Source organism: Macrobrachium rosenbergii, chromosome 8 (genome assembly GCF_040412425.1).
Source record: "Macrobrachium rosenbergii isolate ZJJX-2024 chromosome 8, ASM4041242v1, whole genome shotgun sequence".
Classification (NCBI taxonomy): Eukaryota; Metazoa; Arthropoda; class Malacostraca; order Decapoda; family Palaemonidae; genus Macrobrachium; species Macrobrachium rosenbergii.
The window spans coordinates 55,843,977-55,863,597 of NC_089748.1; the positions used below are offsets into that span (position 1 = coordinate 55,843,977).

General features: G+C 36.2%; 1 long non-coding RNA gene across 2 annotated transcripts in view; it reads right to left on the reverse strand.

Moving 5' to 3' along the window:
* LOC136840886 (uncharacterized) overlaps positions 1-19,621 on the reverse strand; it is a 358,486-nt gene that overhangs the window by 94,960 nt on the left and 243,905 nt on the right. The gene's annotated exons all lie outside the window — the stretch shown is intronic.

Genomic DNA, 19,621 nt, shown 5'->3' on the forward strand with positions numbered 1-19,621 from the left:
CGGAAATTACTGACCACATTCCTCCATGTGAGGACCGATGGAGTGCATGAATCTTTCCTATAATACTATTTCCTACGTCACTTCCTGTCGTGTTTCATACCCAAGAGCAGTGGCGTCGCTATGAGGGGAGCCAGGTTGGGGGCGGGCCTCAATCAGATGTAGCTTCCAGTTGAAATTCCCTTTGTAGCTAAACTTTAACCCTTACAGTGTTTGATGCATTTGCATGTACTAAGAGTTGAAAGTTAATTGAAAATTGAGCTCTGTAATTTCAACACAGGTTTACTAATCACTAATACTATTATTTTCCTTCATTCACATGGATATATACATTCGAGAATAGTATATCTTAATAATTACATAACTGGTACATTAGTTTTGTGTAATTTTCTTTGGCCACCGCCCAAAAGGCAATTGGAATGAGAAAACAAAATCAGGTGAAGACCTCTCAGAATTTAACACCTCAGATGCTTCTTGGAAAGCATGAAGATGAACTGGCAGCTAATCTGTATGATAAATAGCTCTTGAACTAACCTTGATTAGATGGATTCATTCATTACATATGTATAGCTGCTCTATAATTCTGGGCAGGCTAATTAACCAGGCCTTTTTTGTCATCACTGTTATCATTCCAAGAGACTGTCATCGTAGAGAATGTAAACACTAATGGAATGAAAAATACGCCTTCGTAGTGAGCGTATAGCTAATCATTACATGGCGAAAATGCCTAAATGAAAATTAAATGCATTTTTATATATATGAGTATGAAAAATACAAGTAAATAATGAATAAACAGACGCAAAAATTTTGTCCGCATCAAAAGGAAAAGGTGGTCAGAAAAATTTAAGACAGAATTAAAAAAATAAAATAAAAAAACCAGGTATTTAAGAAAATAAACAAAGGGGAAACAAGACGAACACGCAAAAATTCTCTCCGCGTCAAAAGGAAAAGATGCTCAGAAAAATAAAAGGCAAAATAAAAAAAAAACCTGATTTTACTGTACTGACACGCTTAGGCCTTGAAGACCGCCAGCTTGATCCAGCCACTGGGGGAATCCACGAACCCCGCTGCCTATTGACTGTTTTCCTATAATTTTACTTTTACTCCTTTTCGTCGCGTACACCCGTCTGCACGTGAACGCTATTTTAGCCGCGGAATAAATGCAGGAGAGTTGAAAATTTTTATTCCGCTTTATACCGGAGTTCAAGGGTAAGCTACAATGGCGAGGGAGGTAAGTTGACTTCGGGATTACCTTTGCAACATGCATAGTCGTCTATCCTTTCGTGTACGTGCGTATGCACGCACGCAGGGATTCATTTCACTTCAGGTCAAGTCTACGAAAAAGGAAAACGCCTAATTCTGTTTCATACAGAAGCGCCACTTGAAGGTGAAACAGCAAGATCGAACACCACGTACATAACAATGACGGTTGGGTACATAAGACTAAAATGGTCCTCCCCAGGGCGTTTTGGAAATGAAAAATACACTCTTTGAAGAATCAAATAACACCGACTAGTAAGAACCAGATTCAACAACAACAGGTTCCAGTCGTTCAACTTCCCAAGACGCAAACCTAGGGTCTCCCCCACCCCCCCAACTCCCCTTCCCCTGCCTCTCCTCCCGTCTCCGAGCCAAGAGCTCGACGGAATGAGAAAAATCTTCTGAACTTTGGGAAAACTTAGTTTATCTAGTTATTCTAGTTTCAGCTGGATTACTGGCTTCTGCAGAAGGATTACACACTGCTTGTTCCTTACTTTCACATGGCAACGCTTGCCTGACAGTGATACGCTTCCCCCGATGAACTCAGGTCTTGGGAAATTCTGATTTTACAGAAGTCCCCTTTCTTTCTTTTTTTTTTAAGCCTTCTCCATTTTTCATATGGGCGTTTGTTTTTAGAGACTTTGCCAAACAAGTTAATTATATTTTTATGTTTTTCCATGATAGTCAGTAGACACTGTATATAGTAATATTAACTGCAGGACAGAAAGAGGAGGACAAGCTAAAGTAGGACAAGGAGAACATTATTAAAATCCTTAAGCAACAGTCGCACAACAACATTCAACATTTAAGTGAAGGGACACTAATTTTCTCTTATAACCGATACCTTTATATTTTAAACATGCTTTTCAAATGCACTGTATTCCTCCCTGAAGTTTCAACCCCGCTGAGGTTATAGAGAATATAATACAATATTTTACCCTGAAGTTTCAACCCCGCTGAGGCTATGGAGCATACACTAGCAATATTTTATAAGGTTTCAAAGAAATGGATTAAGAAAAGGAAAGTACTTCTAAAAACCAACTTTGGACGGTTACATTGTTCTAAACAAAACCCACGCAGATAAGGTGTTTATCCGATAAAAGAAACAGATTAAAACAAACTCTTTCTTAAGAGGGTACAGTTCTAAAAAGATCTTTTGCTATTAAACTACAAGATATAGTTATATATTCTGGAATTGTTCCAAAATCGCATGAATACAAGTGATCAAAGATACACATCAAAACACGAAAACAACTCGTTTTCTTTGTTTTTTCCAGGACTAGCAAGGCAACGCAGGCGACAAAAAATCTATTTACTTCTGTGCTTGAGGTTTGGTTTTTAAATATTATCTCAACAAGTTTAGCTTATGATCAAGCCTATAAGTGTTTTCGTTCTCGACAAGATTTTCTGTGGACAGCAATACATTTGGCGGAATTACTATACAATAGAGACCCAGGCCTAATAAGAAAAGCCACTGAAGCTCAATAAATTCCTTTTCAGTTCCTTAGTGCCTTTATTTTATTACTATATTTTTGAGTTGTAATACATGAATTCATATGTTGAAGATTTCATTATATAATAAATATCAAGAGAAGGGGTTTCAAAGTATATGTGCCTCACGATTTTTGTACCCTTTGCGACAGACGCACTATTATTCTTCCTGGACATATAATTAATGAGTAAAGCTTACACAAGACGAAGTATAATTTAGAGATAACGGTTCACAACTTAGATAATGCAGAGTATCTCAAGGTACAAGCAAGAGCAGTAAGTGATAAAATGGTATCATCATCATTAGCAGTATTATTGGTAGCCGAGATAACATCACTATCATTATACCCTCCATGAACGCATTTTTTTGGAACCAAACCATAGACTATTAACTTAACGAGCAAGAAATAACAGCTGTAAATGATCGTATTTACGAAAAATAAATTTAAAAAATTATCCAGACGTGAGTCCATTTTATAAACCGGCTGAAAGCGCAAGGCATGGCATACCAGAATCAAAATAATTATCAAGAATTGAGTCAGTTTTAAACCAACATGAAACTGGGGGCACAAACGACTGGAATGGTTAAGCTTCCACAAGGGCGGGAGGAAACCTCTCTGCAACTTCCAGGATTTACTCAGTGACTAACGAATTTCATAGATTGCGGCCGATGTAATACTCTTCGCGTATCATTCCGGGAAAAAAGGATTGGACTTGTTTGTTCTGGGGAAGAAGAAGACGAAAAAAACAGAGGTAATGGAGAAACTAAGTTCATTTGCGTCCACTTCTGACCTTTCAGATTAATATCAAATGACCTTTAAACGGGGTTCTGGAATCATCATTCCGTCGAGCTATTCATTAACTTTCCGCTACCACTTCATTACACAGCCTACAGATACGCATCTTGTGTTTTTTATTTAATAATACACACACACACATACATATATATATATATATAATAATATATATATACATATACATATATATATATATATATATATATATATATATATATATATAATGTACAACACATATTTACTGTATATATATATGATATACATAAAAATTTATGCGTGTGTGTGTGTGTGTGTGTGTGAACCCAAGGGCACGTGTGATTGCTTGCATGCGTCGGGGTTGAGTTGCAGTTTGAACAAGTTCTGATGCCTCTCCTTGAATTCTATTCCATAAGCTCCTTCTCTTGTACTCAAAGCACCAGACCAAACCTCATTAATGAAGCTGAGAACTTTGTGTCTCAAATATAGAGAGAGAGAGAGAGAGAGAGAGAGAGAGAGAGAGAGAGAGAGAGAGAGAGAGAGAGAGAGAATAAACCTATTAAGTTGGGCAGCATCCGCATTTATTATATGAGATGTTGCCTCGAAAAAGGACAGGAATTTCATGTAAATCTAATTCCCAGAGCGTCTTTTCTATATGCAAATTTGGCCACAAAAACTGGGAAAGAGACGTTCTACTTTTACGAAATAACTTTTCCCATTATAAATCCAAATTATCCTCTATTTCCGCAAGATAATCCATGAAACATTTCCTTTCTATTAATGCTTTCTACTTCCTTCATCTATTTTCTCTCTCTACATCTTCGTTTGACCACAGCTCTCTAAGGTTTTATGCAAATGTTATTACCGTAAAACTCCCGTCCTTTCCCCAGATTATCAAAGACATGGGACCGTCGTATATATCCGAGCGTATGACTGCGCGAATGTCCCCTGGGACGACAACAGACGGCAATTCCCCCAGTTACTGATCTTCGAGTTGGAAAATTACCAGTCGTCTTCCTTTCTTGTTTTCCATCTTCAACCTAGATACACAGGATTACTTCTCTAAGAGTTTTATTTAGTCTTCTTCATATCTCTGTGAGCATTCATCTTCGACAAATGTTTAAGATACTACAACTTAGCCTCCGTAATTTTAAACAACAGCCTTCTTCTTTATATAATATTGCACATTTCTTTATGCTCAGTTGTTGAATGTATCTTAAAGCATTCTCAAAATAATGTCAATTTAGGTGTTAAGGGATAAAAATTCATCTCATTTCAAGGCGTTCGGTATCACTGAAATTCTCAAAATTAAACTCATTAAATAATAAAAATGAAAATAATTTTTATCTTATGCTATGCAATAAAGGTTGAAGTGATGTATATTTTTATATTAGGGTAAATGAGTTATTACTTCATAGCTGTAGCAAATGCTTCTTCTTTTGTCGAGCTTTGACATTCTCTTGGGAAACAACTCTATCGCTTCCTTAACATTAAGGACCCATAACCATTCACTCCCCTTACCTCTGATGCCTCCTTAAAAATCCTTGGCAATATTGGGAACATCATGGTGCCGGTCTCGTCGACCCTCTTGTGAATAAAAGAAAAGGGAAAACACTCCCATTACTGTGATGTTAATCGATATTCTGCCATTAAGGTTACAACCCAGTTTTGGTCCACTCTAACGCTGCACGCTACAAGACAAATAATAATAATAATAATAATAATAATAATAATAATAATAATAATAATAATAATAATAATAATAATAATAATATCCTTTATTTCAGCTCAGCGCCATATAAATATTTCATCTCTGTGGTACAGTTTAATGTTGGCGACCGCGTTTTCATTTACAAATTTAACGATTGATTTTTAGCACTGGGAAGTTTATTTTCTGATAAACCGCTTCTCATCTATTAGATTTGTGACATATGCTGTTTTATGCAATAACCGGTTCATATAGTTTTGTCTTAGAGAGAGAGAGAGAGAGAGAGAGAGAATATATATAATATATATATATATATATATGTGTGTGTGTGTGTGTGTGTGTGTATGTATGTATATACTGTATATATAGATATAGATCGCGTGCTCACGAATTACCATTGTCCCCCATCACTCCCCAAACGTTTTCTATGAAGTCTTCCATGAATAAGAAAATTTTCGTGTCGCTGACGATAAAAGTTTAATAATCTACGGAGACCTTGCTATACTTGTTCCATCATACTACAATAATAATTGTCGTAATACTCCCATTACTGAGAAAAATTATAGCTATGAGCAACGTACGCATACCAATTTCCATATCCATCATGGCCATTATCATTAAATATGACTGTTACAACTCTTATTGTTTTTATTTCATTCCGATTTTTGTTGTCATCATCCTTATATACTTATTGCTAATTACATTCATCAACTTTTATCGTATTATCTGTTTTATAATTACTGCCATATCTAATATTATCGAGCTCTTGGTCAGCAAAATATACAATTATGAATTAAATAACAAGGACTTCACTTTTACAAACATCACTCACGTTATCAAAACTAATCTGGGCCATTAAAAGTGGACCCGTTTTACGTAAGCTCATAACTACGCGGTTATTACAAACAGATTATACTTTTTATCGGGCAAATAATTTGGGTCCTTATTTTTAATATCATGCGCTAGCTCTGCTGATGGACTCGGTTAAAAATAGACGTTACTGGGCTTGGGGTAAATGGATTCATTCCGACATTCGTTATCAGAGTATTAAATTTTCACCCAGTTCTATAATTCAACTTATTTTAAGAGGGGAGGCGATTGCTTCCGTGTGTGTGTGTGTGTGTGTGTGTGTGTGTGTGTGTGTGTGTGGGCGAAGTCCCGCTCTATCTATTTATTTATTTAAGTATTTTATTCTTTTGTTGGACTGAGATAAAGCTTTATATCACTGCAATTATATTTAATGTTACTCACATTTACAAAGATGACTCAAGCTTTCTCTTATCCTTTTCCTGAAAAAGGGGTGGGAGAGGGAAGTACGTGGAGATGAACAGATTCCAGGAGAAAATGTAATTCCAGGAGAAAAAATTACATTCTAATTCGTATAGTTTGTAATATAACATATATGTATATAGAGATGTATACGTATGTATACATCTATATATACATATATGTATATACAGATGTATACATATCCCTCCCCTTTAATATTTTCTAAAAATGAATGGTTAGACTCCCGAACTCCAGAAACACGGAAGTCATTAATTCTACGTACTTGAGGTGAAAATGATTGCTCGCGTTCACAGCATACGGAAATGGTTTTGAAAAGATTTCAAAGTCATTTCTACAGAAACTAGGAAGTCACAAGATTAAAGATGAGTGGGAAAACAAAGTTTTTCTATGCAAGATGAAATTCTGAAGGCACATGACTGCGAGTCACAGAATCTGTAAAAAAGATGTCTTTACAAAAAAATAGCAATCAGGCACTGAACTCATTATTTTATGTGCGTGCACATGTGGCGTACACTATTTTAAGGCACTATTTCTCTAATTTTCTTAATCTCTTCTTATCCTCAAACCCGAAAGCTCAAAGAAAGTATAAAAACTGTTTCTATGGTGTTTCATTTATTCTGTTCTGCTGACTGCTGTTTCAGTCACTGACCCGTGGCTATCATCAGGGCTACAAGAGATCCACATTGAAGCTACACTCCAATATATAGTTGAGTAGAGGCAAATATTAACAGATTGAAACAACAACCCGAATAAAAGGAAAAATGAAGAAAGGAATTTCTCAAATGTTCACCCTCCCTTTCACAGGGCACTATTGTTACATTATTATTATTATTAATAAATATGCATGCACGCACAAAACAACAACTTTCACAAACCCAGTTTCTGAATCATGACACTGGAAATTCTCCTCAATAACAATTCCTACACCATCCACTTCCTACAAAAACTACCGATCAAGAAAAAGGGGGTGAAATGTAAAACTGTCTTTCACTGCTGAGTGTTCTATCCCTTCGTGGGAAACGAGAGAAAGAGGGCCAACCAGGGAAGCTTTCACCTATAATCAAAAACTTTTCCAATTTCGTTTTCACCACTTTCACTACCTTTTCTAATTTGAGCGCGCTCTTGCCACGCCTTCACGAGATGAGATTGTATTTTATGATGGTTTTTCCTTTTTTTCCTCATTCTTCTTCTTTCTTTCATGTCAGTGCCAGTAAAGCATCAAGTTAGATGACCTTGACATTGAGGATTTTTCATACCGAAGCAAAACTGGGTGGGCTGAGGTGATTCTTTAACTGTTCCAGTGTTTTCAGTTTTTACTAATTATAAAACTTATTTTTTTAAAAGGACGACGCTTACAGTTTTAGACCTTTTGTCCCTAAAATGGCATATTATTAAAATATATATATATATATATATATATATATATATATATATATATATATATATATATATATATATAAATATATATATACATACATACACTGTATTTATTTATTTATTTATTTTGTATGTTGCTACTTTAGGGACTAAAAGTCAAAACTGTAGTGCCAAAAAAATAACTTTTAAAAAAATAAGTTTGTAATTAGTAAAAACTGAAAACACTAGAACAGTTAAAGAGTCACCTAAGTCTACACAGTTTTGCTTCAGTACGAAAAATCCTGTGTCAAGGTCACCTAAGTTGAAGCTTTACTGGCACTGACTCTCTCTCTCGAGAGAGAGAGAGAAGGGGGGAGGCAACATGTCTTCACTCAACAAACTGCAGCTAATGCACTTTTTATAACAAGCTTGCACCTAGGTACACCCCTTAACATTCTTTCAAAGCACCGAGCTCATATATTATCAACTTTATGTCCAGTTCAAAATATTCTTCCCAGAGTCTCTCCTTACATTCGCCTTTAAGTAAAATCAATTTATTTCGCGGACGCTTATAACTAGTACAGTTAACAGCTTTTAAACTTGCTTTATATACAGGCATCCCCATCATGAATGATGGTAATGATTTCCAAAACCGTTCTAATGAACAATGAGTTTCCTCAGAGCACCTTAGAATATTTACTTATTTATTCTTCAAACTGATTCCCTCAGCCATCAGAGGAAAAAGGCATGCTCCAGTCATGAACACTGCAAAACGTCTTTTGCAATTTCTGAGATCCCAGACTAAATAAAAGCACTAAATATATATATCAAATAATAATTTTAAACCAGTACCAACGACGCAAATTAACAGGACCAAACGAAAAATCATGTAGTAGGCAAATAAATAAGGGAGTCTAATTCTGATATAAAACTGACCAACGCGTATAACAGCAAAAGTCACCAGTCATATTTCCTGTTGGCCAAAAAACTTATCTCTTTTCTACGAAAAATCACAGTTTTACATTTCCAGCCGTAAATTAAAAAAAATGGCTCGTTTCCTTCTATAGCTGGTAATTAACACACTCCAAAATTACTATAACACTCTTTTGCAACCTTGAAAATCAAGAAAAAAGCTCATAGGTCAAAAAGTAACAAGTGGGCCTGCCCTATTCCATTCTTCCTTCGAATATACAAGAGTATTATCTCTCTCCACTTCCTTGCCTTCTAAATCAAAATCGCCCAACCACTCGGTTATTAAACTCGCTCTATTCTGTATCACCCAAGATTTGTTACCACACAAATAAGTAATAAAGTTTACACGTGTAGCTCATCCCATCAGAAACAAACAGAGGATCATAAAAATGAAAAATAAAGGAAGTCATATTATGTGAAATGGTGCCATAAAGACCCGAGTAAAGGTCTCGGCTGCATTTCCTTTTCCATAACGGCCGGAGCTAAAAGCACTTCACGCAATATACGGCTTCATTTCATGAAATACGCATTCAACAGGACTGCCACGTCTGGGGAAATGTAACACTTTTGGGGCGTAAGAGCGTTTCCTTTAAATTCCTCCTCACTTTGAAGATGGCTTTAAAGGAGACCGATGACATCGGGACAGGTAGATGCCATTTCGTCGAAATAAAATGTAGATTTAGCAAATAAAAACAAAATAAAGTTCGTAGAAGCAGATACTATAGATTATCACTACCTAAATAAATGGTTTTCCTGGATAGACAACAATACCAGTAATCCAACAAGTAAAAAGAAAAACATAACAATGCAAAGATAAATGGAATAAGGCAGTGTCAGTAATTCTAAATGTAGTCAATTTCATAATGAAGTTAATTTCAAAATATAGTCAATTTCACGTGTGTGTGCGCATGTGTATATGTAGCCCATAAAATCTCCAATAACATACTGAATGTACTTCTTTTAAATACATACACACATACATGTCTGCATATATGTATGTACATAAATTCTCCAGTGACACTTACAGTGGAAGGATGTGTGTGTGATCACAGCAGAAATTCTCGCCGGGATCGAAGTCTGAATATCTCAAGCCCCCAGCTGAAGTGGCTCTCCATCGTGACCTATCAAGGCTTCATCTAAGGGCCTTCAAGGAAGACAGTCTCTTTCACCCCATCTCTCCGTCGTTCACTCTTTCTATAAGGTATCTTTCAACAACGCTTTTCTTTTTCGTTAGTCTCTCTCTCTCTCTCTCTCTCTCTCTCTCTCTCTCTCTCTCTCTCTCTCTCTCTCTCTCTCATAAACACTAAGAAACGTCGACTCTGTCCATCTTATAACAAATGGTGATAAAAACCAGCTATACATTCGAAGGTAATTTTAAATTATTTTATATATATATACATACATAAACAGAGAGAGAGAGAGAGAGAGAGAGAGAGAGAGAGAGAGAGAGAGAGAGAGAGAGAATGAATTTCCCCAGTCTTGCAGACATTCGTATCAGAGAGAGAGAGAGAGAGAGAGAGAGATAAAGTTATCCTCTTGCTACTGCCTTTCCATATTTAAACAATACGTGATAAACTACCAATAGTTCTTATTTTCACTTTTATATTATTTTTATCAAAACAAAACTTGTAAAAAACGACAAGCAACATTGAGAGGTTTCAGAAACCATTTGCCAACGACAACGCGTCGGACAAATACTGTACAAACAGTCATTCGTATTTGTAGAAAGTCCCAGCGTCAGCTTGAAGAATAGGCAAGAGTATTTTCTTAGCGTAAACAAAGGAGTGCCGATAGGAGCATTATTCAATCTCCGGTGCTTCTGCAGCTTAAACGATTTAGCAAGAACGCCTTTGTTCATACTGATGAAGCATGCGGTAGCATTTTAAGCATTCGAATGCCATGTATGGGTGATTTCATGCACGCCATATGAGAAGACCGATGCTAAGACATTTCAAGATAACTAACTGTGGCTTAAGACGTAAAGAGAGGGGCTTGGCTGGCTGTCTTCATTGCACTGTAACCATGGAGAATACTGTGGCTGTAAGAAAGCGAATAAAATTTAATCTGCCTTTTTTTAATTACTGATCTCCTCTTTCTGTATTTCCCATTAACTTCTGTTACTTCTTTTGAATGAACACCATATTCTTCGGAAGTTAGAATTTCAAGTCAATGGGCCCTGTGGGCTTGTTCCATATGAATAGGGTTCATCTTCTGAATAATAATAATAATAATTTTACTGGATTCTATAACAACAGAATCAAATAAAACTAAAGAAGAGGTTTTTTTCTCCCCAGCCAAGAATCATCTACATACTCAAGATACAACACATTTTCCCAAGGAACAGCAGCCACCGGATTTGCTCTGTTCCATGACAGTATCTTTTTCTCGCCGCTCAAATTTGGAATTCCCTCCGTTCCTCCTTTTTCCTGTGATTCCTGTAACCTTTTGAACAAGGCAGTTCCTTCCTTAAGGATTAGTCATCATTAATTCTCTCCTCTCCCAAAAGACCAGGTCGGAATAAGCCAAACAAAATAAAAACAAGAAAAAAGGTCACCGAAAATAGATCTCTCTTTCGGTGGTCTCGGTATAATCCTGTATGAGCCGCGGCCCATGAAACTTTAACATCGTGCCGGTTGTGCCCCAGCCTATATAGTTGCAGAAGCACGATTATGGGTAACTTTAACCTTAAAAAAAATACTACTGAGGCTAGAGGGCTGCAATTTGGTATGTTTGATGATTGGAGGGTGGATGATCAACTTACCAATTTGCAGCCTCTATAGTCTCAGTAGTCTAAGATCTGCGGGCGGACAGAAAAGCGAGGACGGACAGGCAAAGCCGGGACAGTAGGTTTCTCTTACAGAAAACTAAAAACTTTCGTCTAGCGACACTGTTTTCTAACTTAATCCCCTTAACTTGATATATAAGAATACTACGTCAAATCCAATCAACATTACACAGCAGGTTCAGTATAATGCGCAGATACATATGGAACATCCTCAATCTTCGTAAGGTAGCTTGCCCTACTAAAATGTCCATGTGCAAAAGTTAAGTATACCTTACTTTAACCAGACCACTGAGCTGATTAACAGCTCTCCTAGGGCTAGCCCGAAGGATTAGATTTATTTTACGTGGCTAAGAACCAACTGGTTATCTAGCAACGGGACCTACAGCTTATTGTGGAATCCGAACCACATTATGACGAAAAATGAATTTCCATCACCAGAAATAAATTTCTCTAATTCTTCATTGGCCGGTCGGAGAATCGAACGCGGGCCCAGCAGAGTGCTAGCCGAGAACGATAGCAACCCCTCCAATGAGGAACTCTGTTCCCCCCCCTCTCAAAAAAAAGCAAACTACAACACATTTGAATAAAACAAATATAAAAGTAAGCAATAAATAAACAAATTAATATTACCGGGAAAATAATTAATATGCCTAAACAATTAATGCTTAGAGAAATGACACTGATGTAGTATAACACGCTTTAAACTTACGAGCAATGTCATTAACATGTTCCGAAACTACAACCTCCCAGGCATGTCACCTCATTTTGTTGGCCAGAGTCCGGCTGTCCACACCAGACCCCCTACTCCCTTCCAAATATCACCAAAACTAGGGTAATGGCCCTTGCTAGCATAAGCAAACTTAATCTACACCAACAACCACGAGGCACTTCACGGGAGCTAGCCTCTTCCAAAAAAACTGTCCCGTTATCATAAGTATGCCTTAGTTTAACCAGACCACTGAGGAGCTGATTAACAGCTCCCCTAGGGCTGGCCCGAAGGATTAGACTTATTTTACGTACCTACAGCTTATTAACCTTAAAAGTTTTACGCAACTTTAAACTACTAGCCTTCAAAATAAAAACAATATTTTACTAACACAACCAGGACCTTCCACACAGCTGCCATGCTTATAGAATAATAAAAAAAAAATAGCCACTGCCTCGTAGCAACAGATATCAGAAAAAGGTCACATTCAAAGACTGTAAAACCATAACCTTAAAAGTTTTGGGTAACTTCAAACTACTAGCCGTCAAAATAAAAACAATATTATATCAACACAACCAGAACCTTTCACACAGCTGCCTTGCTTATAGAGTGGAAAAAAAATAAATAAAAAATAGCCACTGTCTCGTAGCATCAGACACATGCACACACTGTAACCAAAACCTTCCAGTTAAAGACGGCTGTCTGTTTCAAATAACCAACCTCCACACATATCAAATAGATATCCCTTTTCTGTTAGCTCAAATGAATCAGTTATTTTGCAATGGCAGATGAATGGATAAACACAGCATTTGTCAAAAATGAATCAGTTATTTTCTATGGCAGATGAATGGATAAATATAGTATCTGGACTTCATACGCAGTAATTCATCAGTTTAATAGAACGGATAGCATAAAGGCTCGTTTTATCCAAACTTACTCCATCATATTTTCCACTCATTCTATTCACATTAAAAGACTAAAGACCTTGGAAATAATATTCCCTTGTGATTACTCTGGCATTACGAGTCATTAATGAAATTTCAATCACAAAGACCACGGCAAGCGCTTATAAATAACCAGTCCGCATCATGTTTGATGCGATTCGCTTATCACTGCACTTCACTTCACGAGCAATTAACGCCAGACGGTGAGTACTTGAAATCGCATATCAGTATAAACTGACCATTACTGCGCGGCGAAGACTTCAGTCAATTACAGATAAATTCAGTGAAGTATCTGAACTAATTTCTAAAGCCACCCGCAAAAAAACAAGACTGACGTACTTCTATATGCTCAAGAGTAATGAAACAGCCTTTTATCTTTTTCCGAAAGTCTAAAGAAAGGGGGGGAAATAAGTAGGAAAGCTCGTTGTATCTGACATACAGGAAATAAAAATAAAACTTAATGTTGTATCTGAAAGAAAAAAAAACTAAACCTTCGTGTGACCATACGAACTGATTAAAATGAAACGATGTAAACCTCTCGCTGTTATGTTCATGTAGATCGGGTACCGATCTGGAATACGCCCTTCATATTATTATATTGATCGGTATGCATTACATACTCGCTTTTAGCTAATAAATTTCGAAATGAGATCAGTGATACTTTGTTCCTCCACTGCGGTCTTACCGTGTAAACAGCTTCGAAATTTAGTCCTAAAACTGCCGAACTTATTCAAAGTCCAAAGAACATTTCTAAAAGCAATAACATTATACCTCCAAACTTCATTAATTAATTAATTAATTAATAATAATAATAATAATAATAATAATAATAATAATAATAATAATAATATGTAATGAAACACGAATGTTATACTTTTCCACATTTTTTCAAATCTTTTACATAATGACACTTAAAAAAAAAGGCATCGAAAACCATCTTTGTCTAATTCAATTTAGAAAACAAACGTTACTGAACAGATGCTGTACAATGCAACATTTAAAAAAAATTCTCTCTCTCACTTTAAAGCTCTCTCTCTCTCTCTCTCTCTCTCTCTCTCTCTCTCAACGATAGCAATTTACTTACCGAGTTAAAATGAACAAAATATTTTTCTTTACTTACTCCCCTGCACTTTTCGTAAAATAAAAACATAATACCTGCTCACAGACACTCGTAAAAGCAGCTACCAGAAAACTACCATTCCATTATGGCTGTTCGAAAGAGCATTGTGACACTAGCAAGAGAAAATTGAGAAAAATTTACATTGTTTTGTTTTATTTGTAAGTAATGTCGGGCAGCATCGTGTGCAAACGCATTTCATGAAAAGAGAACTAAGGAATATTACACAATTTTTTCAAATTATAAAATCACCCTTTGATATTAAAGTTTATGTGAATACGAATAAGTCTTGAGCATATTTCTAGAAGTGTTTGTGAGAATGGATATTATTCTTACACATTCCTAAATGTTTAATTTTATTAGGTATTACAGCAGCCTCAGTTGGCAAGTTAGAACTAATTAAAGTTCCTGTTTTCCCCTGAAGCAACAGCGAATATGATTAATGCCGTTGTCACGCCATTTTACACATAAAATGAATGACCCTGTTGTAAAACAGTCCTTTTATCTTTTATCATGAGATCAAGAATTCCTTACAGTGAATATTTAAACCTCAATAGATTAAGATGAATATCTTCATATCTTGATAAGCTATAAAGACATTTTTCTCTGGTCTATATTATCATGATAAGCTGTGAAGATATTTTTCTCTGATCTATATTATCTTATCAAACGAGCTGGCATGATCACGGGAAACCCTTCATCTGGGATTAGTGACCCGATATCAAGGCAAGTGATGTGTTGACTGGATTACCCTCACGGGAAAACCGGGACTGTTAGGACATTCAAAACGTCAACAGCGTCAGCCAGAACAAGAACAATAATGCTAACACTAACAACTGCAACAAGAGAAAAGCCTGTTTTACGATTACTGAAGCAACTCTTTTAACAAACACAAACACACAATTTATGTGTGTGTGTGCGTGTGTATGTATGTACTGTATGTATGCATGTATTTATATTTATATATGCATATATATATGTATATATGTATATATATATATATATGTATACACACGCTACATGTGCACACACACATATACTGTAAATATAAATAAATATATATATATATATATATATATATATATATATATATATATATATATATATATCTATAATCATTGTTTTTATCATTTTAAACTAAATTCTTTATCTACCCTCCTCCCCAGGACTTTAAGTATAACATCCGACTGGAGCAATTTCCATTAACGAAATCCTCTACCTCCATCAGTACTTTATTGACAACTGTTTTCCATCCATACTTTTTCATAAACATCTCTACCAACTTCTAAATATTTTCCATCCAAAATGTGAAATATCAACCGCTCATTCATGATAAAAATTCCTACTGAGAATTGTGGCAGATAATACACAGTTTTTTGCCAGCAAATGACCTAAAGCTAATACCTTGTAATCCAATGACAATTAGATCCTTATTCAAACACAAAGAGAATCTTCATCCTCTGATGACCTCGGGAGTCTTTTACCTAATTAATTGCCCCAGATGTAGCCTGGGGAAATATGTCGGCTCCACCCGCAGGTTGTTAAAAGTGAGATTGGACTCTCATCGAGGCGTGAGTTACAGAACGGGTGTTAAATTATCAAACCCAGAATTCTCTTGCATACGTGAACATGCAAAGAAATGTAAATTTGATATTAACTACAAAGATTTTAAAATCATAGGCCGAACTCCTAACGACCAACAACTAGCAATTTTAGAATCACTTTTTATTAAACAATTTGTCCCCCAACTAAATACTCAGACCACCTCAACACCCCTATACCTCTCGTGAGTTTGCGTCGAAGCTGAACCTGGCCCGGACTGTCACTCGGTCTGAGGCATTTTGTGTGCCCAGCACCACTCTGGTAAACACTTCCTTTACTGTACTTTGCAATTTTATGTTTTATATAAAACTTTATGTTTTATTCTGAGTCTGTTTTTTAATGTCTGTTTCTTTTATTATGTAGCGTTGAAAACGGGACTAAGCGTCTTGAAATGTCAGCAGCTGAATAAAGTACTTAGAAAGGAATAAAGAAGTCTACTTCTCCTCGCACCAAATTGCTGTTTGGTGGATTGATAGAACCCATCCTCAACTTTCGCTATATATATATATATATATATATATATATATATATATATATATATATATATATATATATATATATATATATATACATGTTTGTTTGTACAAATTCACTTTTGTGCAAATCCATCCAAATTTCGTTACAGCGGCTATTTATCGACCATTAAAATATAAATCACGTAACATATCTCCAGGTCACATGCAAATCCATGAACGGACACAACTGACCTCGACTCGATGAATATACAAAAAGAAACAGAGTGAAACCCGCCACCGAAGGGGGTTTGAAGGTTATTTATTTTTTTAAAATGAAGGGGCAGGGTTCATTAATGTAGATGACGCATCAGAAAAACTGCGCACTCATCTTCGCCCTACTCTGTTGCCAATGACGAAGCTTCACCTTCGAAACTAAGATATTCAAGGTCAAATTCAGCAGAAGGAAAAGATAAAGAACATCAGCAACAGCAACAAAACTGAACGCTGAACGAGATGATAATAATATTCAACGTCATGAAAAGCTCCTGGTCTTGAAACATTAGATACCTTTGCTTGGAAATAAGTCTCATAAAACAGAGACAGTTTTAGAATGCGAAATAAGGCTATTAATACTGGGATCCTTTTGGAATACGAAATAAATCTATTAAAACAGAAATCCTTTTAGAATACGAAATAAGTCTATTCATTTTGAGATCCTTTTAGAACAGTTCAGTAAAGCATTCTTGCTTTCCCCTACCAAATGTTATATCTCTCTAACTTCTAAAGGTCACAATTGGCATCACAAGCTGTAGCCTGGTAGGAGAAATACATAAAACTTCAACAAATAGTGCAGATTTTTTATCACCATTACACATCTTCAGTGACTTCACACAAACATGACTTCTTCAGTCTAGAGAAGTTGTTTTGTATTTTACTAGTCACTCCGAAACTCCTTCCCGCTAAAGTTCTAGATTCCCCATCCAAGCGTCCACTCTGCACTGACAACTCCCAAAGTCTCTTAAAGAAAACTCCTTAACTTGGTGTTTCCTTGGTGAATTTAGAAAGGGAATTGATCTTGAGCGCTCTCTCTCTCTCTCTCTCTCTCTCTCTCTCTCTCTCTCTGTGGTGAATGTGAAAACCAACACAAAATCATGTTAAAATGTACAATACGCCATCTGAGGTCACTAGCATGTTCCATTTTCAACAGGGCTACTTTTTTCCGAAATACTGCTAAAATCGAATTTTTTTTCCTTCATTTTCTTGTATAACCATTCACAGATGCAAATATTTCCAAACAACTTCATTCTAAAGTCAACTGAAAATGACGTTTTATGAAGAGACGAGATGTCCCGTAGTCTCATGTGACCGCGTAACACCAACCTGGCAACTACCTCCCACATTAAATTGCATTGAGGACACCATTCCGCCATATTAGTCGGGTCTATTCTACTGGACTGCTTGCGCGCAACAAGGATCATTTGATCTCCCTTCACCCATAAATGGGTTACAGTGTCTCTGGGGTTAATGAAAAGGTCGTGGGTTCAGCAACCTCATCCCTAAAAGATTTGCTGGGTAACAAAATGGATGCATACCTTTGGAACCACTTCCTCCAAAGAAGGAAGAGACGTCTGGTTGAAAGAAAAAAAAATTCGAGATCATTCCTTACGACATCTTTGCACGGAACGACCTTAGAAAGTCTAGTTCCAGCCGTTTTATTTATTTAACTATTATTTATAGCTCCAGGTCGTTTTATTTATTTATTTTTGTATTTTATATTTGCAGCCGTTTTATTTATTCATTTTTTATTCATCTACAAATTCAAATAAAAGCGAACTGCGCTGGCAACTTTACCAACGTTGGAGGAAGATGGCAAAAAAAAAAAAGAAAAAAGAAAAATTACCATTCACTTACATTCCACGTTCGCTTTCGAGTCCACACTCCCCTTTGCATATCGACTACTGCAAGTTTCGTCTTGAACGAGGCCGTTCGTTGCGCTAAAACGTTCCGTTTTCTTTACATAGGGAAACGAAGACGCTGATTTTCGAAAGGAAATGCGTTTTCTCCAATTGGGAAAGATTCTTTTCTTAATGTTTAGAAAGTCGGCGTTCGTTTCGTTTATGTTTGATGTTCTCACAGAGACAGATTCTGCTCTTTACGTCCAAAATAAAAAAAATTACACGTAAAATAAAAAAAAAAACTTTATATCCACAGGAAAAAATTCTTCTGACATTAAAAGACTGTTTCCCTCGTAGGAGCGGTATTGTTTAATTCACAATGGAAGATTCTGTATTCCTGGAACTGGGAAGTTTCCGATCTCTTTGTACAGAATTATCCCTTCTTCTGCAACGTAAAACATCCTGGCTGCTTCGTACACAAATAGTCAGTTCGTATTGTACGAAAATATTTATCTCTTTGCAACAAAAAGTTCAGTCATCTTCATACAGAACATCCTGATTTATTATAACTAAAAATGCTGCTCTCTTCATAACGGAAGACTATGTGTTATATACAGTAAACAGCTCTCTACGTACCGAAAGTTCTGTTCAGTTTTACAGCTGATGATTCTTTTTCGTTCGTAGGGTAAAATTTCTTTTTAAGGTTGAACCCTGCTAAAGGGGGGAAAAACTCTCCCCTGAGCTCACAAAAGAAGGAAAAATACGCTTTGTTGTCAGACCCCTGGAATGACCTGGACTGAAAACACGCCAGACAAAAGAGAATACTAAAAAAATATAAATGGGAAAGAAAGGAAAGAGACAAAATTGATGCAGAAACAGAGAAAGAAAAACCGGTCAAAGATATAAACTCCTGAGAGAGAGAGAGAGAGAGAGAGAGAGAGAGAGAGAGAGAGAGAGAGAGAGAGAGAGAGAGAGAGAGAGAGAGAGGAAAATTCTTTGGTTATTCGAGTTGAGAGAGATAAAAGAACAGCATTCATTATGAAAATGGCCTGCGAGGAGAGAAGGGAGGAAAACATCCGGAAAGAAGGAAAAGATCCTCAGAGAAGGAAAAGTAAGACCATTTTCCCAGAGTCCTTGAAAGGTGAAAAATTGTAGACGAATTTTTTTTTTTAAGAGGAAAAAATGCCTCTTCGGAAGAAAATCTACAAGAAGCATTTTCCTGAAAGGTGACAATTTTCATATAAAGGAAACCTTAATAAAAAAAAAAGGA